General features: G+C 41.0%; 2 long non-coding RNA genes across 2 annotated transcripts in view; one reads left to right on the forward strand and one right to left on the reverse strand.

The window, feature by feature from the left end:
• Positions 1-20,651, forward strand: part of LOC145513014 (uncharacterized) — a 68,924-nt gene extending 48,273 nt beyond the window's left edge. The window contains exons 2-4 of the long non-coding RNA XR_014059042.1: positions 5,926-5,984; positions 14,032-14,168; positions 19,433-20,651. This is a non-coding gene — a long non-coding RNA (uncharacterized LOC145513014). The remainder of the gene's footprint in view (positions 1-5,925; positions 5,985-14,031; positions 14,169-19,432) is intronic.
• LOC145513013 (uncharacterized) lies at positions 610-21,566 on the reverse strand. Its single transcript, XR_014059041.1, has 3 exons — positions 21,268-21,566; positions 16,978-17,113; positions 610-941 (listed from the first exon to the last, which is right to left on the reverse strand). It is a non-coding gene; the product is annotated as an uncharacterized LOC145513013 (long non-coding RNA).
• Between the last annotated feature and the right edge of the window lie 36 nt (positions 21,567-21,602).

Below are 21,602 nucleotides of genomic sequence, written 5' to 3' on the forward strand. Positions count from 1 at the left end.
GCAGGATCAGAGCTCAAAAAAAAAGTATTTTAACAAGCCAGGTTTTTCTAATTGCACATACAAAAAGAAACAGTTTTGTAATTTCAAAAAGATTTCATTTTAACCAGTTTTCTCTGGAGTCTACAGAATATCATAACATCCAGTGTCAAAAAAATGTCATCTTTCCTTTTTGCAGTTATAGTTTCATAGCTAAAATATAGACCAAATAGTGTTCAGATTGGCTCAGATGACAGGGGCAGACTGATTGATAAGATGTTGTCCCAGCAGATGTTGTCCCCCTGGGGAGGTGAAGTCTTAGTTTGATCAGAATAATCTGAAGGAGTAAGGGAACTAGCAGGAATAGTGGAAGCTTGGTTCCCGCCCCCCCACCCCCACCCCAAGAGATCAGAGAAGGGGATTCTTGGATGTTAGGAGAGTTGTTGTTTTTTTTTTTCCAGACTTTTGACTGTAGGAGAGAGTCCTGGGCTAGGAGATCTGATGGAAGGAGATAGAGGGGGATAAGGGGATAGGGCAGCAACAGAAAGACATAAGCAGTATGAGTCCCTTAGGTCCAGATTCTGACTGAGTGCCATTAAGGTTTGAGCATAAGGAATGATAAAAGAGATCAAGTTGAAGGATTGTGTTGTAATTTAGTGTATCATTAAGAAGCCATTTTTCTTGGTCCCCCAATTCATACTGGCTCCAAGTTTTGTGGAGAAAGAATGTGAACCTTTTCTTTTTAAGATTTTCAGGATCAAATTTTTTCCAGGTCCTGAGAATACAGCCTAGAGGTGAGTCTGAGGGAGGTGAGTGACAATATATAGCCTTGATGTACTCCTTTCCCAATTTGGAACCAGATTGTTGTTCCATGTCCAGTTCTAACTGTTGCTTCTTGACCTGCATACAGATTTCTCAGTAGGCAGGTCAGGCTTCCCTCATGGCTTGGCTGGTAAAGAATCCACCTGCAATGTGAAAAGATATTCAGAGGGACAATAAGTACATGCAAAGATACTCAGCATTGGAGAAATGCAAATCAAAAATCATGAGATACTATTTCACACACTGATGGCAATAATAAAAAAGACAGAAAATAACAAGTACTGGTGTAGAAATTGGAAAACTGAAACTCTTGTACACTGCTGATAGAAATGTAAAATGGTGCAACCACTTTGTAAACAGTCTGCCAGTTTCTCAAATAGTTAAACAGAGTGATCCTATGTGTTCCAGCAGTTCGTTAGGTATATATTTAACAGAACTGAAAACTTATGTCTACACAAAAACTTGTATGTGAATTATGCTTGTACATGCTGCTTTGGGGCTTCCCTGGTGCTCAGATGGTAAAGAATCTGCCTGCAATGTGGGAGGCCTGGGTTCAGTCCCTGGGTTGGGAAGATCCCCTGGAGAAGGAAATGGCAACCTGCTCCAGTATTCTTGCCTGGAAAATTCCATGGACAGAGGAGCCTGATGGGCTACAGTCAATGGGATCGCAAAGAGTCAGACATGACTGAGCAACTAATATGCTGTTATTAGCAGCCTTATTCATAATAGCTAAAAAATGAAAACAGTCCTCATGTCTATTTGATAATAAATGTGGTATTATTACCAATAGAAAGTGGTATTTTAAAAGCAGGAATGCTCACTCCTTTGAATGAGGGGTCAAATGAGTTTAGGAATGAAGACAAGAAGATGCTCTGGCAGCAGCAGTGCTGGGAGGCATGGCTTGTGGCATAAGTCCTCCTTGACGAAGTCGCTATTAGCTCAACTATAGTTCCACCAAGCAGGCGACCCACAAACTGGAGAACAATTATACCAAAGAAGTTCTTGCATTGTTATGAAAGTTCAAGGCCCCACAACAGATTTCCCAACCTGGGGATTCAGCCAAGGGACTCAGAACCCTCAGGGAATTTGACTTTGAAGGCCAGTGGATTTAATTACAGAACCTCCACAAGACTGGGGAAACAGAGACTCTTGGAGGACACAAACAAAACCTTGTGCATAACAGGACCCAGGAGAAAGGAGAAGTGACCCCACAAAAGACTGAGCCAGACTTGCCTGGGTGTGTTCGGGAGTCTCTGGCAGATGCACGTGTCTACAGTGGCCTCCTGTGGGGTGAGGGTCACTGACTGCAGCAGTCCTGGGAAGCACGGCATGCTGGCATAAGTCTTGTTGGAGGAGGTCTCCATTAGCCCTACCATAGTTTGGCCTCAGGCCAAACTACAGGGAGGAAACAGCCCCACCCATCAGCAGAAAATTGGATTAAAGATTTACTGAACATGGCCTTGCCCCCTAGAGCAAGACCCAGTTTTCCCAAAAGCCAGTCTCTCAGGCAGCTTATCTACAGCCTCTTACCCTCATCCATCAGAGGGCAGACAGAATGAAGACCACAATCACAGAACACTAACCAAACTGATCACATGGGTCACAACCTTGTCTAACTCAGTGAAGCTATGAGCCATGCCATATAGGGCCACCCAAGATGGACAGGTCATTGTGAAGAATTCTGACAAAACGTGGCCCACTGGAGAAGGGAATGGCAAACCACTTCAGTATTCTTGCCTTGAGAACCACAAGAACAGCATGAAAAGGCAAAAAGATACGACACTACACTGAAAGATGAACTCCCCAGGTTGGTAGGTACCCAATATGCTACTGGACAAGAGCAGAGAAATAGCTCTAGAAGGAATGAAGAGGCTGAGCCAAAGTGGACGCAACATCCAGTTGTGGATGTGTCTCGTGGTGAAAGTAAAGTCCAATATTGTAAAGAACAATATTGCATAAGAACCTGGAATGTTAGGTTCATGAATCAAGGTACATTGGAATTTGGTCAAACAGGAGATGGCAAGAGTGAACATCAACATTTTAGGAATCAGTGAAGTAAAATGGGCAGAAATGGGTGAATTTAATTCAGATGACCATTCAGATGACTACTTCTGTGGGCAAGAATCCCTTAGAAGAAATGGAGTAGCCCTCATAGTCAACAAAAGAGAACATAATGCAGTACTTGTGTACAATCTCAAAAACGACAGAATGATCTTGGTTCTTTTCCAAGGCAAGCCATTCAATATCACAGTAATACAAGTCTATGCCCCAACCACTAATGCCGAAGAAGCTGAAATTGAACAGTTCTATGAAGACCTACAGCTTCTAGAACTAACACCAAAAAAAGAGGTCCTTTTCATCATTGGGGACTGGAATGCAAAAGTAGGAAGTTAAGAGATTCCTGGAGAAGAAGGAAAGTTTGGCCTTGGAGTACAAAATGAAGCAGGGCAAAGGCTAACAGTTTTACCAAGAGAACATACGAATTATAGCAAACACTCTTCCAACAATAAGAGATGACTCAACACATGGACATAACCAAAATCAGATTGATTATAATCATTGCAGCCAAAGATGATAGAGCCGGAGAAGCTCTATGTAGTCAGCAAAAACAAGACCTGAAGCTGACTGTGGCTCATTCATGAACTCCTTATTGCCAAATTCAGACTTAAATTGAAGAAAATAGGGAAAACCACTAGGCAATTCAGGTATGACCTAAATCAAATCCCTTACAATTATAAAGTGAAAATGACAGATTCAAGGGATTAGATCTGATAGAGAGAGTGACAGAAGAAATATGAACGGAGGTTCCTAACATTGTATAGAAGCTGGTGATCAAAACCACCTCCAAGAAAAAGAAATGAAAAAGGTAAAATGGTTGTCTGATCTTCAAATAGTTGTCTGGCCTTTCAAATAGCTGAGAAAAGAAGAGAAGTGAAAGGCAAATGAGAAAGGGAAAGATATACCCATATGAATGCAGAGTTCCAAAGAATAGCAAGGAGAGATAAGAAAGCCTTCCTAAGTGAACAATGCAAAGAAATAGAGGAAAACAATAGAATGGGAATGACTAGAGACCTCTTCAGGAAAATTAGAGATACGAAGGGATCATTTCTTGCAAATATGGGCACAATAATGGACAGAAATGGTATGGGCCTAACATAAGCAGAAGATATTAAGAAGAGGTGGCAGGAATACACAGAAGAGCTATACAAAAAACGTCTTAATGACCTGGATAACTGGTCACAATGGTATGATCACTCACCTAGAGCCAGACATCCTGGAGTGTGAAGTCAGGTGGGTCTTAGGAAGCATCACTACAAACAAAGCATAAAGATGATGGAATTCCAGCTGAGCTATTTCAAACCCTAAAAGATGATGCTGTGAAAGTGCTGCACTCAATATGTCAGCAAATTTGGAAATCTCAGCAGTGGCCACAGGACTGGAAAACAGCTTTCATTCCAATCCCAAAGAAGGGCAATGCCAGAGAATGTTCAAACTACTGCACAATTCCACTCACTTCACATGCTAGCAAGGTAATGCTCAAAATAGTTCATGCTAGACTTCAACAGTTTGTGAACTGAGAACTTCCATATATACAGGCTGGATTTAGGAAAGGCAGAGGAACCAGAGACCAAATTGCCAACATACACTGGATCACAGAAAAAGCAAGAGAATTTCAGAAAAAAATCTACTCTGCTTCATTGACTATGCTAAAGTCTTTGACTGTGTGGATCACAACAAACTGTGGAAAATTCTTAAAGAGATGGGAATACCAGATCATCTTACCTGCTTCCTGAGAAATCTGTATGCAGGTCAAGAAGCAACAGTTAGAACTGGACATGGAATAACAAAGTGTTCAAAATTGGGAAAGGAGTACATCAAAGCTGTATATTGTCACCCTGCTTATTTAACTTATATGCAAGAGTACATCATGTGAGATGGCGGGCTGGATGAAGCTCAAGCTGGAATCAAGAAAGCCAGGAGAAATACCAATAACCTCAGATATGCAGATGAAACCACCCTTATGGCAGAAAGCAAAGAGGAACTAAAGAGCCTCTGGATGAAGGTGAAAGAAGAGAGTGAAAAGCTGGCTTAAAACTCAACATTCAGAAAACTAAGATCATAGCATCTGGTCCTGTGACTTTATGGCAAATAGATGGGGAAACAATGAAAACAGTGAGAGACTTTTATTTTCTTGGGCTCCAAAATCACTGTGGATGGTGACTGCAGCCATGAAATTAAAAGACACTTGCTCCTTGGAAGAAAAGCTATGACTAAATGAACAGTGTATTAAAAAGCAAAGACATTACTTTGCTGAGAAACGTCCTTATAGTCAAAGTTATGGTTTTTTCAGTAGTCATGTACAGATGTGAGAGTTGGACTATAAAGAAGGTTGAGCACCGAAGAATTGATGCTTTCAAACAGTGGTGCTGGAGAGGACTCTTAAGAGTCCCTTGGACAGCAAGGAGATCAAACCAGTCAATCCTAAAGGAAAGCAACCCTGAATATTCATTGGAAGGACTGATGCTGAAGCTCCAATATTTGGTCATCTATGAGAAGAGCTGACTCATTGGAAAAGACCCTGATGCTAGGAAAGATTGAAGGTAGGAGGAGAAGGAGACGACAGAGGACAAGATGTTTCTATGGCCTCAGTGGACATGAGTTTGAGCAAACTCCAGGAGACGGTAAAGGTCAGGCAGGCCTGGTGTGCTGCAGTCCATGGGGCTGCAATGAGTTGGACACTACCATGCAACTGAAGAACAACAAAAATGTTGTATATCCATATAATGAAATATTATTTGACAATAAATGGAGAGGAAGTAATGATATATGCTACAATGTGAATGACTTGAAAATATACCATGTGAAAGAAGTAGTCATGAACAATCACATACTGTAGGATTCCAATTATAGGAAATATCTACATAGGCAAATTTATAGACAGAAAATAGATATACAGTTCAGGACTGGGAAATGAATAGAGGGAGAATGTGGAATAACTTTAATGGGTACAGAGTTTTTTTATGGGAGGTGGAGCAAAAAAATGTTCTAAAACAGCACTGTGAATACAGTAAAAAACCACTGAATTATACTTTATTATAATTTTTGCTCCATTTGTTTTTTCTTAAGGCTTCCCAGTAATTCCATGTGATCTGGCTGGCTGTCTTCAGGATTAAATAGTCTTTAAGGTAACTGTTAAATCTTGCCCTAAGCAAAGGGCCTCTCAGGTTAATGCAGAGTCTACTAGGATTTATTCTTGTTTCTTCCATTTTTATTGAGATGTAATTGATGTGCAGCATAAGTATTTGACTCACATACATCATGAAATGACTACCACAATAAATTTGGTGAATATCCATCATTTCATATAGATACTAAATAAAAGAAAGAAAAATTTTTTCTTCTGATGAGAATTTTTAGGATTTACTCTCTTAACAACTTGCATATGTAACAAACGGCAGTGTTAATTATATTTACCATGTTGTACATCACAGGTGGCACTAATGGTAAAGAACCAGCTTGCCAATGCAAGAGACAAAAGAGATGTGGATTTGATCCCTGGGTTGGGAAGATCTCCTGGAGGATGACATGGCGTGGCAACCCACTCCAGTATTTTTGCTTGGAAAATCCCATAGACAGAGGAGCCTGATGGGCTACAGTCCATAGGGTCAACGACTCAACACGACTGAAGCAACTAACGAAGCACATGTATGCACATTACATCCCTAGTACTTATTTATCTTATAATTGGAAATGTGCACTTTTTGTGTACTTCATCCAATTCCCCCACCCCTCTATGAGACTCTGGTAAACACAAATATGATCTCTTAGTCTTTGTTTTTGACATGTAATTGGCCTACAACACAATGTTAGTTCCTGGTATACAACATAGTGATTCAGTACTTCTGTACATTACAAAATGATCATCACAATAAGTCTAGTTACCATCTGGCACCATACAGTCATATACATTATTATTGACTGTATTCCCCATACTGTACATTTAATACCTTTGTTTGTTCAGTCACTCAGTTGTGTCCGACTCTTTGTGACCCCATGGACTGCAGCATGCCAGGCTTCCCTGTTCTTCACCATCTCCTGGAGCTTACTCAAACTCATGTCCATTGAGTCAGTGATGCCATCCAACCATCTCATCCTCTGACGTCCCCTTCTCCTCCTGCCTTCAATCTTTCCCAGCTCCAGGGTCTTTTCTAATGAGTCAGCTTTTTGCATCAGGTGGCCAAAGTATTGGAGCTTCAGCTTCAGCATCAGTCCTTCCAATGAATGTTCCTTCCAAAGAATATTGACTGATTTGATCTCCTTGCAGTCCAAGGGACTCTCAAGAGTCTTCTCCAACACTACAGTTCAAAAGCATCAATTCTTTGGTGCTCAGCTTTCTTTATAGTCCAACTCTCACATCCATACATGACTACTGGAAAAACCATACCTTTGACTATACAGACCTTTACTGGCAGCATAATGTCTCTGTTTTTTAATATGCTGTCTAGGCTTGTTATAGCTTTTCTTCTAAGGAGCATCTTTTAATTTCATGGCTGCAGTCACCGTCCACAGTGATTTTGGAGTCCAAGAAAATAAAGTCTGTCATTGTTTCCATTTTTTCCCCATCTATTTGCCACGAAGTGATGGGACCAGATGCCATGATCTTCGTTTTTTGAATGTTGAGTTTTGGGGAATTCCCTATATTCTGAGTATTAATCTCTTGTCAGATACATGATTTGCAAACATTTCCCCCCATTTTGTAGGTTGTCTTTTCATTTTCTTTTTTATTTATTTGGCTGTGTCGGGTCTTAGTTGCGACAGGTGGGATCTTCGTTGTATCATGCAGATCTTTTGTTACAGCTCATGGACTCTTAGTTGTGGCTCGAGCAGGCTTAGTTGTTCCAAGGCATGTAGGGTCTTAGTTCCCAGCCCAGAGATTAAACCCCTGTCCCCTGCATTGCAAGGTGCATTCTTCACCACCGGACCACTGAGGAAGTCCTTTTCCCTTTTTTATAGTGTCTTTTGATACACAAAATTCTTAAATTTTATGAAGCCCAATTTATCTACTTTTTGTTAATTTGTATTAATTGTGGTAAGGTGGTTCAGATGGTAAAGAATCTGCCTACAATGCAGGAGACCAGAGTTTGATCCCTGGGTTGAGAAGATCCCCTGGAGAAGGGAATGGTTACCCACTCCAGTATTCTTTGCTGGAGAATTCCATGGACAGAGGAGCCTAATGGGCTACAGTCCGTGGGGTCCCAAAGAGTCAGACACAACTGAGCCACTTTCACTGCAATACAAAATATGAAGTTTACCATCTTAACCATTTTAAAATATATAGTTTAGAAGTAGTAAGTATATATACATCTTTGTGCCACTGATCTCTGGAACTAGTTTATCTACCAAACCTGAAACTCTATACTCATTAAACAACAACTTCCCATTTTTCCCTCCCCTCAGCCTCTGGTAACCTACCTCTATTTTACTTTCTATCTCTGTGAATATGATTACTCTATGTACCTCATATAAGGGAAATCATACAGTATTTGTCTTTTTGTGACTGGTTTATTTCACTTAGCATAATGTATTCAGGGTTCATCCATTTTGTAGCATGTGAGTTAGTTTATTTCCTTTTTTAGGCTGAATCATGTTCCACTGTGTATTTACCATATTTTGTTTATCCATTCATTGTTTGAATGACATTTGGGTTGCTTTTACTTTTTGGCTATTGTGAATAATGCTACCATGAATTTGGGTGTACAAATATCTGAGACACTGCTTTCAATTCTTTTCAGTTTCCAGAAGTGGAATTACTGGATCATATGGTAATTCTATTTTTAATTTTTTAAGGAACAAAACTGTTTTCCATAGTGGCTGTACCATTTTCCTACCAGCAGCACCCAAGGGTTCCAATTTCTCTGATCTTTGCCAACTCTTGTTATTTTCCATTATTTTGTTGTTGTTGTTGTTAGCAGCTTTCCTGATGGGTGTGAGGTGATATCTTATTGTGGTTTTGATTTGCATTTCCCTAATGATTAGTGATGTTGAGCATTTTTTCATATGCTTGTTGGCCATGTGTGTATGTTTGTTGGAGAAATATTTATTCAGGTCCTTTGTGCATTTTTTCAAATCAGTTAATTTTTTTGTTGTTGAATTGTAAGAGTTCTTTATATATTCTGAACATTTAACCATTTATTAGATATATGATTCATAATTATTTCTTCCATTCTATAGGTTGCCTTTTCACTCTGTTGATTGTGTCCTTAGCACTAAAGTTTTAAATTTTGATGTAGTTCAGTTTACCCATTTTTACTTTTGTTGTCCTTGTAATATTATTTAAAAGTTCACTTCAATCCACTGCTAACATAACTAGCTCCTCTATAATAGAAATATTATAATAACATTTTATAATATTTATAATATTTTATAATATTTATAATATTTTATAATTTTAATAATATTTTCTTGGTATAGAAAATAAGGCTAACTGTGACTTAAAATCCAGAAGCATTAAAAGAAAAGATTTGTAAATTTCACTAAATTCAATTCTTGCATGAAAAAAGTCCCATAAACAAAGTTTGTGGGGAAAAATATTCACAATCTATGCCACAAAAATGATAATTTTTTAGATGAGAATACTTCTATAATTCTTTATTAAATTAATTTTTATTGGAGTATAATTGATTTACAATATTGTTTCTGCTATATAACATAGTGTATATATATATTTTAGGTTCTTTTTCTATATAGGTCATCGCATAGTATTGGGTAGAGTTTCCTGTACTTTATAGTCAGTCCTTATTAATTTTTTAATCTATAAAGAGGTCTTAAAAGTTGAGAGACAAAATTCTAACAACTGGATACAAAACCGGAAATAAAAATGGTAATTAGACACTTTGTTGGTGAAACTGTGGGGAAACAGGCACTGTCATACATTGCTTGTGAGAATACAAATTGCTCTAACTCTTCTGAAGGGAGATTTGGCAATACCTAAAAAACGTTAACATAGTATTTTTTTTTAGTATTTATTTACATTTTGACCCAGCAAGACCATTTCTGAGAATCTACCATGAAGATATATCTCCAGCAATATGAAAACACATGCAGATATTTACTGCAGCATTGTATGTAACTGCAAAATATTGGACACAATCTGAATGCCTGTACATAGGAAAGTAACTAAACTGGTATATCTGTACAGTGGAGTAATAGAGCTATATTTTAAAAATGAGGATAATCTTTATTAATTTATCTGGAGTGTTTTCCAGAATACCAGTTCAGTTCAGTCATTCAGTCGTATCTGACTCTTTGTAGCCCCATTTACTGCGGTATGCCAGGCTTCCCTGTCCTTCACCAACTCCCAGAGCTTGCTGAAACTCATGTCCGTTGAGTCGGTGATGCCATCCAACCATCTCATCCTCTGTCAACCCCTTCTCTTCCTGCCTTCAATCTTTCCCAGTATCAGGGTCTTTTCCAATGAGTCAGTTTTTTGCAGTTTTTTTCCAGAATATACAGTTAAGTAAAAAAAATCAAGCATAATAGTATTTATAGTATACTACCTTTATGTAAGAAAGGAGACATAAGATAATACATATATGTAGTTGTTCATTTGTCCAAAGTCAATGCCAGTGGGGTTAAACCAGAAAATGAAGTGACTGGTAATCTACAGGCGTGTAAGGAAATGGAGAGATGGGAACTGGGTAGTAGGAATGAGGAAGGAGTGACACTGAATAGGATGGGGAAAAAAAGAACTAACCCAAGTAATTATGAAAAATACTATCTTGAGTAGATACAGTAATGTTAAAGACATAAAAGAACCGTGGATTAATGCTGTAATCTAGTCAGTAAATGTATTTCTCACAGGGGTGTAGATGAACAATTCTGTGCTTTATGTGTGTACTCAAACTGAACAAACAGGTAAATATGTTTTAGATAAGAACTGGGTTTTTCATAAGGAGCTGCTGCTGCTGCTAAGTCGCTTCAGTCGTGTCCGACTCTGTGCGACCCCATAGACGACAGCCCACCAGGCTCCCCTGTCCCTGGGATTCTCCAGGCAAGAACACTGGAGTGGGATGCCATTTCCTTCTCCAATGCATGAGAGTGAAAAGTGAGAGTGAAGTCACTCAGTCGTGTCTGACTCTTCACGACCCCGTGGACTGCAGCCCACCAGCCTCCTCCATCCATGGGATTTTCCAGGCAAGAGTACTGGAGTGGGGTGCCATTGCCTTCTCCATTCACAAGGAGAGGAAGAGCCTAAAATGAACTCTTTTGGGTTGGACTGGAATCTGAGCTATCACTTTATGTGTCACTTAGTATGCATACATATTTTTCCTAGCTGTTCAGTGTGAGGAACTAGAAGTGATGACACCTCAGCAGTAATGAAGAAACTTAGCATCCAATTTTTAAGTATGATTCTTCAGTAAAAGGAACCAGGGATCTTGAGAGAAGAGGTCAATTACAGGACTAAGATGGGATAAAGGTGGCTGGAAAATCTTTAGTTGTGCCAGATAATTTTAAAAAATGTTTTTTTTGTGGCTCAACTGGTAAAGAATCTGCCTGTTATGCGGGAGACCTGGGCTCAATCCCTGGGTTCGGAAGATCCCCTGGAGAAGGGAAAGGCTACCCACTCCAGTATTCTGGCCTGGAGCATTCCATGGACTGTATAGTCCACGGGGTCACAAAGAGTCGGACACGACTGAGTGACTCTCACTTTCATAGACTCAAAACCTCAACAAAAAGAAAGAAATGAGAGAATATTGCTGAAAGAACACAGGAGCCAAACTAAAGGAGTTCCTAATGGCCAAAGCTGTAACAGTTTGAGCAAAATGTTATCATTAAATTAATAAAGTAAATATCCATGAGCCCTACTGATATAAATTTTAAAATGAGGGGAAAGGGATAGTTCTTCTTTCATAGTAGAACTTCAGTTTAATAACTGTAGGAAATAGAAAACCAGCATTAGCTAAACAGTAATTTTTGTTGCAGACAAGATGAACTGATAGGCAGTAATATCAGTGAGTGAAAATTTGAGGAAAATAAAAGTTTTGTAATAGAATCTAAGTATACAATTTTATATATGTTCAGTTTTCTTTGATGACTGAGTTTTTATTGTTTCTCTACAGATGTGAACAATACCACGTCTTTGAAAGTTACAAATACTTTTTAAAATATAAGTTTAAACTAGGACATAGTGCAGCCATGGCAAGTAGAAATATCAATTCTGTCTTTGGGGAAGGCTCTGTTAGTGAGAGGCTCTGTTGGTACTGGATGTTAGTTTGAAAAATTTTGTTCTGAGGATCTGAGTCTGAAAAATGAGCCTTCGGGGAAACCCAAATCTGTTTTATATGAAGATCAGTTGAGAGCTATGGTAGAAGCTAACCCCCAAACAGCAATTCGAAGTCTTGCAGAAGACTTAGGAGTTTCTGCTACAATAGTTTCTCGACACCTGGCTGCAATCAGTTCAGTTCAGTCGCTCAGTCGTGTCCGACTCTTTGCGACCCCATGAATTGCAGCACGCCAGGCCTCTCTGTCCATCACCAACTCCCGGAGTCTACCCAAACCCATGTCCATCGAGTCGGTGATGCCATCCAACCATCTCATCCTCTGTCGTCCCCTTCTCCTCCCACCCCCTATCCTTCCCAGCATTAGGGTCTTTTCCAATGAGTCAACTCTTCGCATGAGGTGGCCAAAGTATTGGAGTTTCAGCTTCAACATCAGACCTTCCAATGAACACCCAGGATTGATCTCCTTTAGGATGGATTGATTGGATCTCCTTGCAGTCCAAGGGACTCGCAAGAGTCTTCTCCAACACCACAGTTCAAAAGCACCAATTCTGCGGCGCTCAGCTTTCTTCACTGTCCAGCTCTCACATCCATACATGACCACTGGAAAAACCATAGCCTTGACTAGACGGACTTTTGTTGGCAAAGTAATGTCTCTGCTTTTAAATATGCTATCTAGGTTGGCCATAACCTTCCTTCCAAGGAGTAAGCGTCTTTTAATTTCATGGCTGCAGTCACCATCAGCAGTGATTCTGGAGCCCAAAAAAATAAAGTCTGACATAGGAAAGGTTAAAAAAAATGGACAAGTGGGTAGGTACCACACTGTTAATGGATGATCATAAACTCAGATGGTTAGAGATATTCTCATCTCTTAAGATTTCAAAGAACAGAGACATATTTTGGAGAGAATCATAAGCTATGACAAAAAATGACATCGAAAGTGATCTGGGTGATGGATGGATGTTGATGAAGTTCCCAAACATGTGTTCAAACCATCACTGTAATCAAAAGGTTCTGGTAATGGTATGGTGGTCTACAAAGACTGTTTCATTACTGCTTTTTAACCCAGGTATAACTAATGGTAGCATCTTATTGCCAAAAAGTTGAAATTATATATCAAAAGTTTATCTAAAAGTACTCTGTATTGGTTAGCAGTCATGAACCAATGTTTTTCCATGACATCTGGCCACAGAAATCACAAACCACCATAGAGAAGATAATTGAGCTATGAAATTTTACCACATTCAACATATTTACCTGACTTTTTTTCAACTGATTACCACCTTTCCTGTCATTTGGAACTCTAAGAAACAAAACTTTCTCCAACTGAGAAGCAATAATTGGAGGATTTGAATAAATATTAATAATGCTAAATTTTATAAATATGGTATATACCATTTAATATTTGGGGAAACTTAACAGTTGGGGAAAGCAATTAATGCTAACAGTGCATATTTTGGTTGAGTATAGCATTTTTTCTCCAAAATATTTAACATTTTCATTTAGCCCATAAAAAGGCAATTTCATGTGGTTCAACTTGATACCTTCCCAGACCCTGGCAGAACATGAATATGGAAAGGAACCTAAGGTGCTGGAAAACTACAAGCTGCCCCTGAGTGTTGGGCTTCTTCACTGGAGGAATGTGGAGCCCAGAGTGTATGTGTTGAAAGATGCTTAGGAATCAGTCCGAGTAAAGTGGGTTCCAGAGAGATGAGCTGCCTCATCACAGGCTCTCAGAAAATATTTTTTGACTAAAGAAACGAAAGCATGTTTCTAATACTAAATGCCATGCACACATGGCTCAGTGATGCTTTTGGATGATAATACTCATTCTGTCACACAAAGCCAGTCCTTTCATTCATATATTTTCCATTCTGATTTTATATATATTTTTTAAATGTAGGTGGCCTGTCAGAGACCATAGCTAATGGCTTCTTTATGATTTTGTAACTAGACTGCAGTTACTCTGTGGCATCCAGGGATTAAGCTGTGATAAAGACACTGGGGATGGTCCTCTTCCTGCCTCTTTCCCTGCTGACAACCTGCTATGTCTAATCCTTGAAGGAGAGGAGAGTTAAGGAATCTGGAAAGGTAAGAGGTGAGAGGACATCCTGGAATGAATCTTGACCTGGAGGGGGAGAGAGACACTGAAAGCTACGGAAGGAGAGAAATGGAGGCAGAGATGGAATGGAAATTCCCTAAAGTAAAATTGACTATGATCCCAAGGATTAAGGACAATGGGACGTATTACTGCAGAAAGGAAAAAAACAAGTGTTCTTTCCTTGGGGTAGGTGCAATCCTGCACCACAACACAAGGCTTGGTAAGCAGGGCATAGCATGCTTTCAGTCTTAATTTACTCCCTTTGCTGGATGTCCTGGTTGGGAGTCACATGCTCGTTGTACTACTACATCTATGGGTTTATCAAGGAATCTACAGTTTCTGTGGACTCTTGCTTACTCCCAGGACAGTGAAGCTTCTGATTTAGTTCAGACTGATGGGGTAAGAGGACTAAGACCAGAAGTGTGGGAAGGATTTTATTTCAAAGGCAGCACAGTTCAGTTCAGTTCAGTCGCTCAGTCGTGTCTGACTCTTTGCAACCCCATGGATTGCAGCACGCCAAGCTTCCCTGTCCATCACCAGCTCCCGGAGCTTGCTCAAACTCATGTCCATCAAGTCACGAGTGATGTCCAACCATCTCATCCTCTGCCATCCTCTTCTCCTGTCTTCAGTCTTTCCCAGGATCAGGGTCAGTTCAGTTCAGTTCAGTTCAGTCGCTCAGTTGTGTCCAACTCTTTGCGACCCCATGAATTGCAGCACGCCAGGCCTCTCTGTCCATCACCAACTCCCAGAGTCTACCCAAACCCATGTCCATTGAGTCAGTGATGCCATCCAACCATCTCATCCTCTGTCGTCCCCTTCTCCTCCTGCCCCCAATCCTACCCAGCATTAGGGTCTTTCCCAATGAGTCAACTCTTCGCATGAGGTAGCCAAAGTACTGGAGTTTCAGCTTCAACATCAGTCCTTCCAATGAACACCCAGGGTTGATCTCCTTTAGGATGGATTGATTGGATCTCCTTGCAGTCCAAGGGACTCTCAAGAGTCTTCTCCAACACCACAGTTCAAAAGCATCAATTCTGCGGCGCTCAGCTTTCTTCACCGTCCAACTCTCACATCCATACATGACAACTGGAAAAACCATAGCCTTGACTAGACGGACTTTTGTTGGCAAAGTAATGTCTCTGCTTTTAAATATGCTATCTAGGTTGGCCATAACCTTCCTTCCAAGGAGTAAGCGTCTTTTAATTTCATGGCTGCAATCACCATCAGCAGTGATTTTGGAGCCCAAAAAAATAAAGTCGGACACTGTTGCCACTGTTTCCCCATCTATTTCCCATGAAGTGATGGGACCAGATGCCATGATCTTAGTTTTCTGAATGTTGAGCTTTAAGCCAACTTTTTCACTCTCCTCTTTCACTTTCATCAAGAGGCTCTTTAGTTCTTCTTCACTTTCTGCCATAAGGGCGGTGTCATCTGCATATCTGAGGTTATTGATATTTCTCCCGGCAATCTTGATTCCAGCTTGTGTTTCTTCCAGCCCAGCATTTCTCATGATGTACTCTGCATATAAGTTAAATAAGCAGGGTGACAATATACAGCCTTGACATATTCCTTTTCCTATTTGGAACCAGTCTGTTGTTCCATGTCCAGTTCTAACTGTTGCTTCCTGACCTGCATACAGGTTTCTCAAGAGGCAAGTCAGATGGTCTGGTATTCCCATCTCTTTCAGAATTTTCCACATTTTATTGTGATCCACACAGTCAAAGGCTTTAGCGTAGTCAATAAAGCAGAAATAGATGTTTTTCTGGAACTCTCTTGCTTTTTTGATGATCCAGCGGATATTGGCAATTTGATCTCTGGTTCCTCTGCCTTTTCTAAAACCAGCTTGAAGTCGGAAAAAAAATAAATAAAAAAATAAAAAAATAAAAAATAAAAAATAAAACCAGCTTGAACATCTGGAAGTTCACGGTTCACGTATTGCTGAAGCCTGGCTTGGAGAATTTTGAGCATTACTTTACTAGCATGTGGGATGAGTGCAACTGTGTGGTAGTTTGAGCATTCTTTGGCATTGCCTTTCCTTGGGATTGGAACGAAAACTGACCTTTTCCAGTCCTGTGGCCACTGCTGAGTTTTCCAAATTTGCTGGCATATCGAGTGCAGCACTTTCACAGCATCATCTTTCAGGATTTGAAATAGCTCAACTGGAATTCCATCACCTCTACTAGCTTTGTTCGTAGTGATGCTTTCTAAGGCCCACTTGACTTCACATTCCAGGATGTCTGGCTCTAGGTGAGTGATCACACCATCGTGATTATCTGGGTCGTGAAGATCTTTTTTGTACAGTTCTTCTGTGTATTCTTGCCACCTCTTCTTAATATCTTCTGCTTCTGTTAGGTCCATACCATTTCTGTCCTTGATCGAGCCTATCTTTGCATGAAATATTCCTTTGGTATCTCTAATTTTCTTGAAGAGATCTCTAGTCTTTCCCAATCTGTTGTTTTCCTCTATTTCTTTGCACTGATCGCTGAGGAAGGCTTTCTTATCTCTCCTTGCTATTTTTTGGAATTCTGCATTGAGATGGGAATATCTTTCCTTTTCTCCTTTCCGTTTTGCTTCTCTTCTCTTCCCAGCTATCTGTAAGGCCTCCTCAGACAGCCATTTTGCTTTTTTGCATTTCTTTTCCATGGGAATTGTCTTGATCCTTGTCTCCTGTACAATGTCACGAACCTCCATCCATAGTTCATCAGGCAGGATCAGGGTCGGGGTGAGGCTAAATGGTAACAGGGTGAGAGGCAGTGGCTTGGCCACTGTGAAAGAAAGTGGTGTTATAAAGTTACTTACTCTGGATGGTAGTTGTTCTGTGACCCACCCATCCTTCCGTCAGTTCTCAGACCCCCTGTCAGATTTCCAGAGCTGGATGCTGAATTTTGGTCTAAAACAATCAGTGGATGTCCTTGGCCAGCCCAGACGAGTGATTCTGGTATAGGTAGGAAAACCAAACAGAAGCAGTGAAGTGTAATGAGACAGGAAAAGAAGCAAATATAGGATGGTGAGCTATCTGAGCCATCTTTCCTATCACCTCCAAGAAGGGATGTAGACCCGAAAGACAAAAATGGACCCTGTTGTTTGTGTGGGGACATGGATCCAGTTGTGCCTGAAAATGGTACTACTATTCTTGTTTTTGGTTATGTGAGCCGGTAACCCTTTTTGTTTAAGCCATTTTGATTTGGGGTTTTTTTTTGGCAAAAAATTCCTGATTGGTAATGCTCCCTGAGCCTTACTTTATTTAACTGTATTCTTTGCAGTATTTGGGGAGGAAGAGGAACATAATATAAGGATAGGCACAGAGTAGATGCCCAATAAGTAGTATTTAATACTAGGAGAGAAAAAGAAAAAGGAGGCAAAGCAAGGCATGGGACACCTCTGGAGGCCCCTCTGTGTCCAGGGCAGGCCAGTGGGCTGAGTTTGGTGCTCAGCGAAGCCTGGTACATGTCTTTAACTGTCCAGAGGTACCCAGCTGTAAAAGAGGGCTGGCCTCTTGAGTTGCTTTGAGCCTGTGGCTTTCCTGCAGTGAGTGCTCCTTGATGCAGTGTGTTATTGGCTTCATGGGAAGAAAAGAAACGCTCTCTTTCAGGAGAAAGATAGCATCTTCTTTGTCTATTATTTGATATTTCTTTTTTTTTTTTTTTAAATCATGGACTGTTCCTTTTTGGAAATCCAGAGTTTAGTGTTGTGAACAGAATCAACACAAAATGACTACGTTTTCATCACTGTGATGATCATCTCTCTATTGCTTTGGAAAAATAGGAACTACAGCTTTAAACTTTTAACTCTTTAATTTAGGAGCTATATTAGATTTTCAAGAAAAATGAGAAATTTTAAGGAAATCAAGACCTCCCAAGCAGCCTAGCGCTCTCATTCTCCTTTCCAAGAAAAGAAAGAGAAGCTTTAAACGGCTCCTTGGTAGAAACTTTGAGTATCAAAACAAAGGAATGGAAATGGAGGCTGTTACACCTCACTTCTTAACACCCCTCCTCCCCCCGCCTCGCCCCACCCCCTGCAGCTTGGGTATACAAAAGGGTATCAAGAATGGCTTTGAGGGAATTCCCTGGTGGTCCAGTGGCTAAGACTCTGCACTTTCACTGCTGAGGCCCTGGGTTTGATCCCTAGTTAGGAAACTAAGATCCCACAAGCTGAGTAAGCTCAGCCAAAAAAAAAAAAAAAAAACCACATTTAAATGGCCATTTTGGTTTCTCAAGTACATAATCCCTGCATTAAAATATTATAGTTCCTGCTTGGTCTAATTGCTTACTATGAGACTAGAGCACCTACAGCCACTTTAACAGAACACATAAAAGACCTTGAACAAAGTTAGAAGTAGCATTGAAAGCCAGTGGAAAGTGGACTCTCCAGCACCCAGCCTCAATATGTCAGATTCTCTCTTCCTCTTTCTCTTGGTGCTTCAGCAACAATAGCTTCCTTTCACTTCCTTTTACCTCAGTTAATTTGCCCATGCTGCTCATTCTGGCTGAATATTTGCTATTCCTCTTTACCTCATTAACTCTACCTATCATGCACATTTCTTCCTTGATTACTCCAGGAAGTCCTCCTTGATTACCCTACCATAGGTCACATCTCCATGTGATGAGGGACTGGGGCTTGCCAACAATCAAATGAGTAAGCTTAGAAGTGGATCATGTATGGATGTGAGAGTTGGACTATGAAGAAAGCTGAGCGCCGAAGAACGGATGTTTTTGAACTATGGTGTTGGAGAAGACTCTTGAGAGTCCCTTGGACTGCAAGGAGATCCAACCAGTCCATCTTAAAGGAGATCAGTCCTGGGTGTTCACTGGAAGGACTGATGTTGAAGCTGAAACTCCAATACTTTGGCCACCTGATGTGAAGAGCTGACTCATTGGAAAAGGCCCAGATGCTGGGAAAGATTGAGGGCAGGAGGAGAAGGGGACGACAGAGGATGAGATGGTTGGATGGCATCACCGACTCAATGGACATGAGTTTGGGTAAACTCCAGGATTTGGTGATGGACAGGGAGGCCTGGTGTGCCGCAGCTCAGGTGGTTGCAAAGAGTCGGACACGACTGAGTGACTGAACTGACCGAGAAGTGGATCTCCTCATCGTTGAGCATTCAGATGAGATTGCAGAACCACATCTGCATTCCTGACTCACAGAAACAGATACGTTTTAAGCCACTAATTTTGGGGGTAATTTGTTATGTAACAATATATAACCAATACCTCATTGTCTCATTGTCATAAGATGGCTGCTTTACCTATAGGGCCTCAAGTTCATGCTCCAGAGAGGAAGAAAAGTGTGAAAAGAACAAAGAACAAAGAGGTTTTTCTGGACAAGAATTGCTTCATTTTTATCAGGAACTCAGAGCCTTTCCAAAAATCCACTCAGTGGACTTTGGTTTATATCTTAATGGCCAGCGATAACACCACATGACCCATTCCTACTTAGAAGATGGCCAGAGAGAAGGGGAGGCCTGGATAGAGTTTGCATCAGTCAACTGTCAGTGTCTGCCATGTTAAGCACTTCAAAAACCCCACAGAGACAAAGACCTCTTCCTTACCCACACCAACCAAGTGCCCTTTTGGGGAGAGTTTCCTAAAAAGGACCTAGTCAAATGAAATTTTCAGAAAACTCCTCAAGGCCAGGATTACAGGACCTGGGTTCCCAATTCATGCCCTACACCATTCTCCAAGGAAAACTGAGGTACTATCTTCCTCTGTTACTTCTATTTCTCCATTTCTTTGCATTAGAAATTTGAGAGTCATCCTGGAAATGTCCACGGCCGCTGCTCTCCACCAACAAAATAGCTCCTTAAGTTTTACTAACACTATGGCCTTCATATTTTTAAAATCCCTCTCCTCTATTGTCCATCCTTTCCCTATGCCTCAGGTCTTAATACCTGAGGTGTTTTACTGGTCCAATCATTATCAACTTCAAATATAATCCTGTTAACTCCCCAAACTAAAACCTCTACTGCCCCACTGCACTCAGGAAGAAGCCCCAACTCCTTCCCATGGTAGCAAAGACCCTGTCTGCACAGCTGGATATGACCCACATTGCCAGTCTTAACTCTTTGTCTTGCACTTGGTGTACTCACAACACCAAGCTACTGACTTCTCTGCCTTTGCTTACTCTGTCTCAACTGCCTGGTGGTTTCTCACCTCTGATTGGGCAACTCCACCTGACTTCCTTAGGGATTCAGTATTGGAGATAACTCTACTAGAAAGCCTTCTAGGAACACCAACTCCCTTGACAGTGTGTCAGCTGACCTCCTCAGTAGCTGTGTACAAATCCTCTTCTCTTTTGCAGGGGTGGAGGAGTGGAGGGCGGGGTGAGGGGTTGTTCTATGTCATATTAGGTTAACCTAGTAGACAATTCACATTAATACAATACTATATGGAATATGTCTCCCTTCTCTTCCTTTTCTAGTCTCTTAATGTATATGTAACCATAAATATATTTTCATATTATTTTACACAATCTTAAACAAGGTGTAGTTTTGGAGATCATTATATCACTTCATATAGAACTATCATTCTTTTGAAAAACTGCAATGATAATTCCGATGTATGCATACCTAAATTTGCTCAGGCAATTTGTTGGTGGACACCTGGGCTGTTTCTGACCAAGCCGTGCTGTGAAGTGCAACATCTTTGCACAAATGCATTTGAGCACAGCTGGAGAATATATTTCAAATTCTTAGGGAGAATATCTTTTCAAATTCTTAGGGATGGGATTGCAAGATCAAAGGAGAGGTGAATTTTAAATTTTGATATTGTAGTCAACCGAATTACTCCTCCCAACAACAACTCATTTCCCCTGTATTCGAATGTTAGGCCCTCTACACCTCTAGACTACGTGTTTGAGGACAGGCACCTCCCAGTATTCAAATTTGTCTGGCAGATTTGGCCCTCAATACATATTTGACTTAACGAATTTCATACCTCCCGGTGCAGAGCCCAAGACTGGCATCTAGCAGACTCATCAGCTGTCTATCATAATTTCTCAATGATTAGACTTGCTAACATTTACTGAAGTCTATCAAACGTCGCTATCTGTGCAAAAAGTCTTACCTCCCACCTGCTTTTTCACTCTCACCTTCTTCCTCCGGGGAAGGGGGCGTGCTCAGCACCACGACCCGCCCTTTCTGTGCTTTCGTTGGTGGAGCCCGACGCCCGTTACTGCCGAATCCCGGCTAAGCCACGCCCCCACGCCGTTCATCCGGCCGAGAGAGGGCGTGTCCATTGTCCCGTCGGAAAATCCAGGCTGTGTCTTCTCGTGAGAATCGGGACCCGCTGGAGGACCGGAGCCGTGTGGGTGGAAGCGTGTTTCGCAGTTCCCTGGAGCCGGCGCACGCCGCGCCCCGCCTCCTCGGCCCGCAGGCTCTGCTCGAGTTCGCGGATGCGCGCGCGCGCGCACCCGTCAGAGCCTCG

Source organism: Giraffa tippelskirchi, chromosome 7 (genome assembly GCF_054371585.1).
Source record: "Giraffa tippelskirchi isolate mGirTip1 chromosome 7, T2T-mGirTip1v1.2.pri, whole genome shotgun sequence".
Classification (NCBI taxonomy): domain Eukaryota; kingdom Metazoa; phylum Chordata; class Mammalia; order Artiodactyla; family Giraffidae; genus Giraffa; species Giraffa tippelskirchi.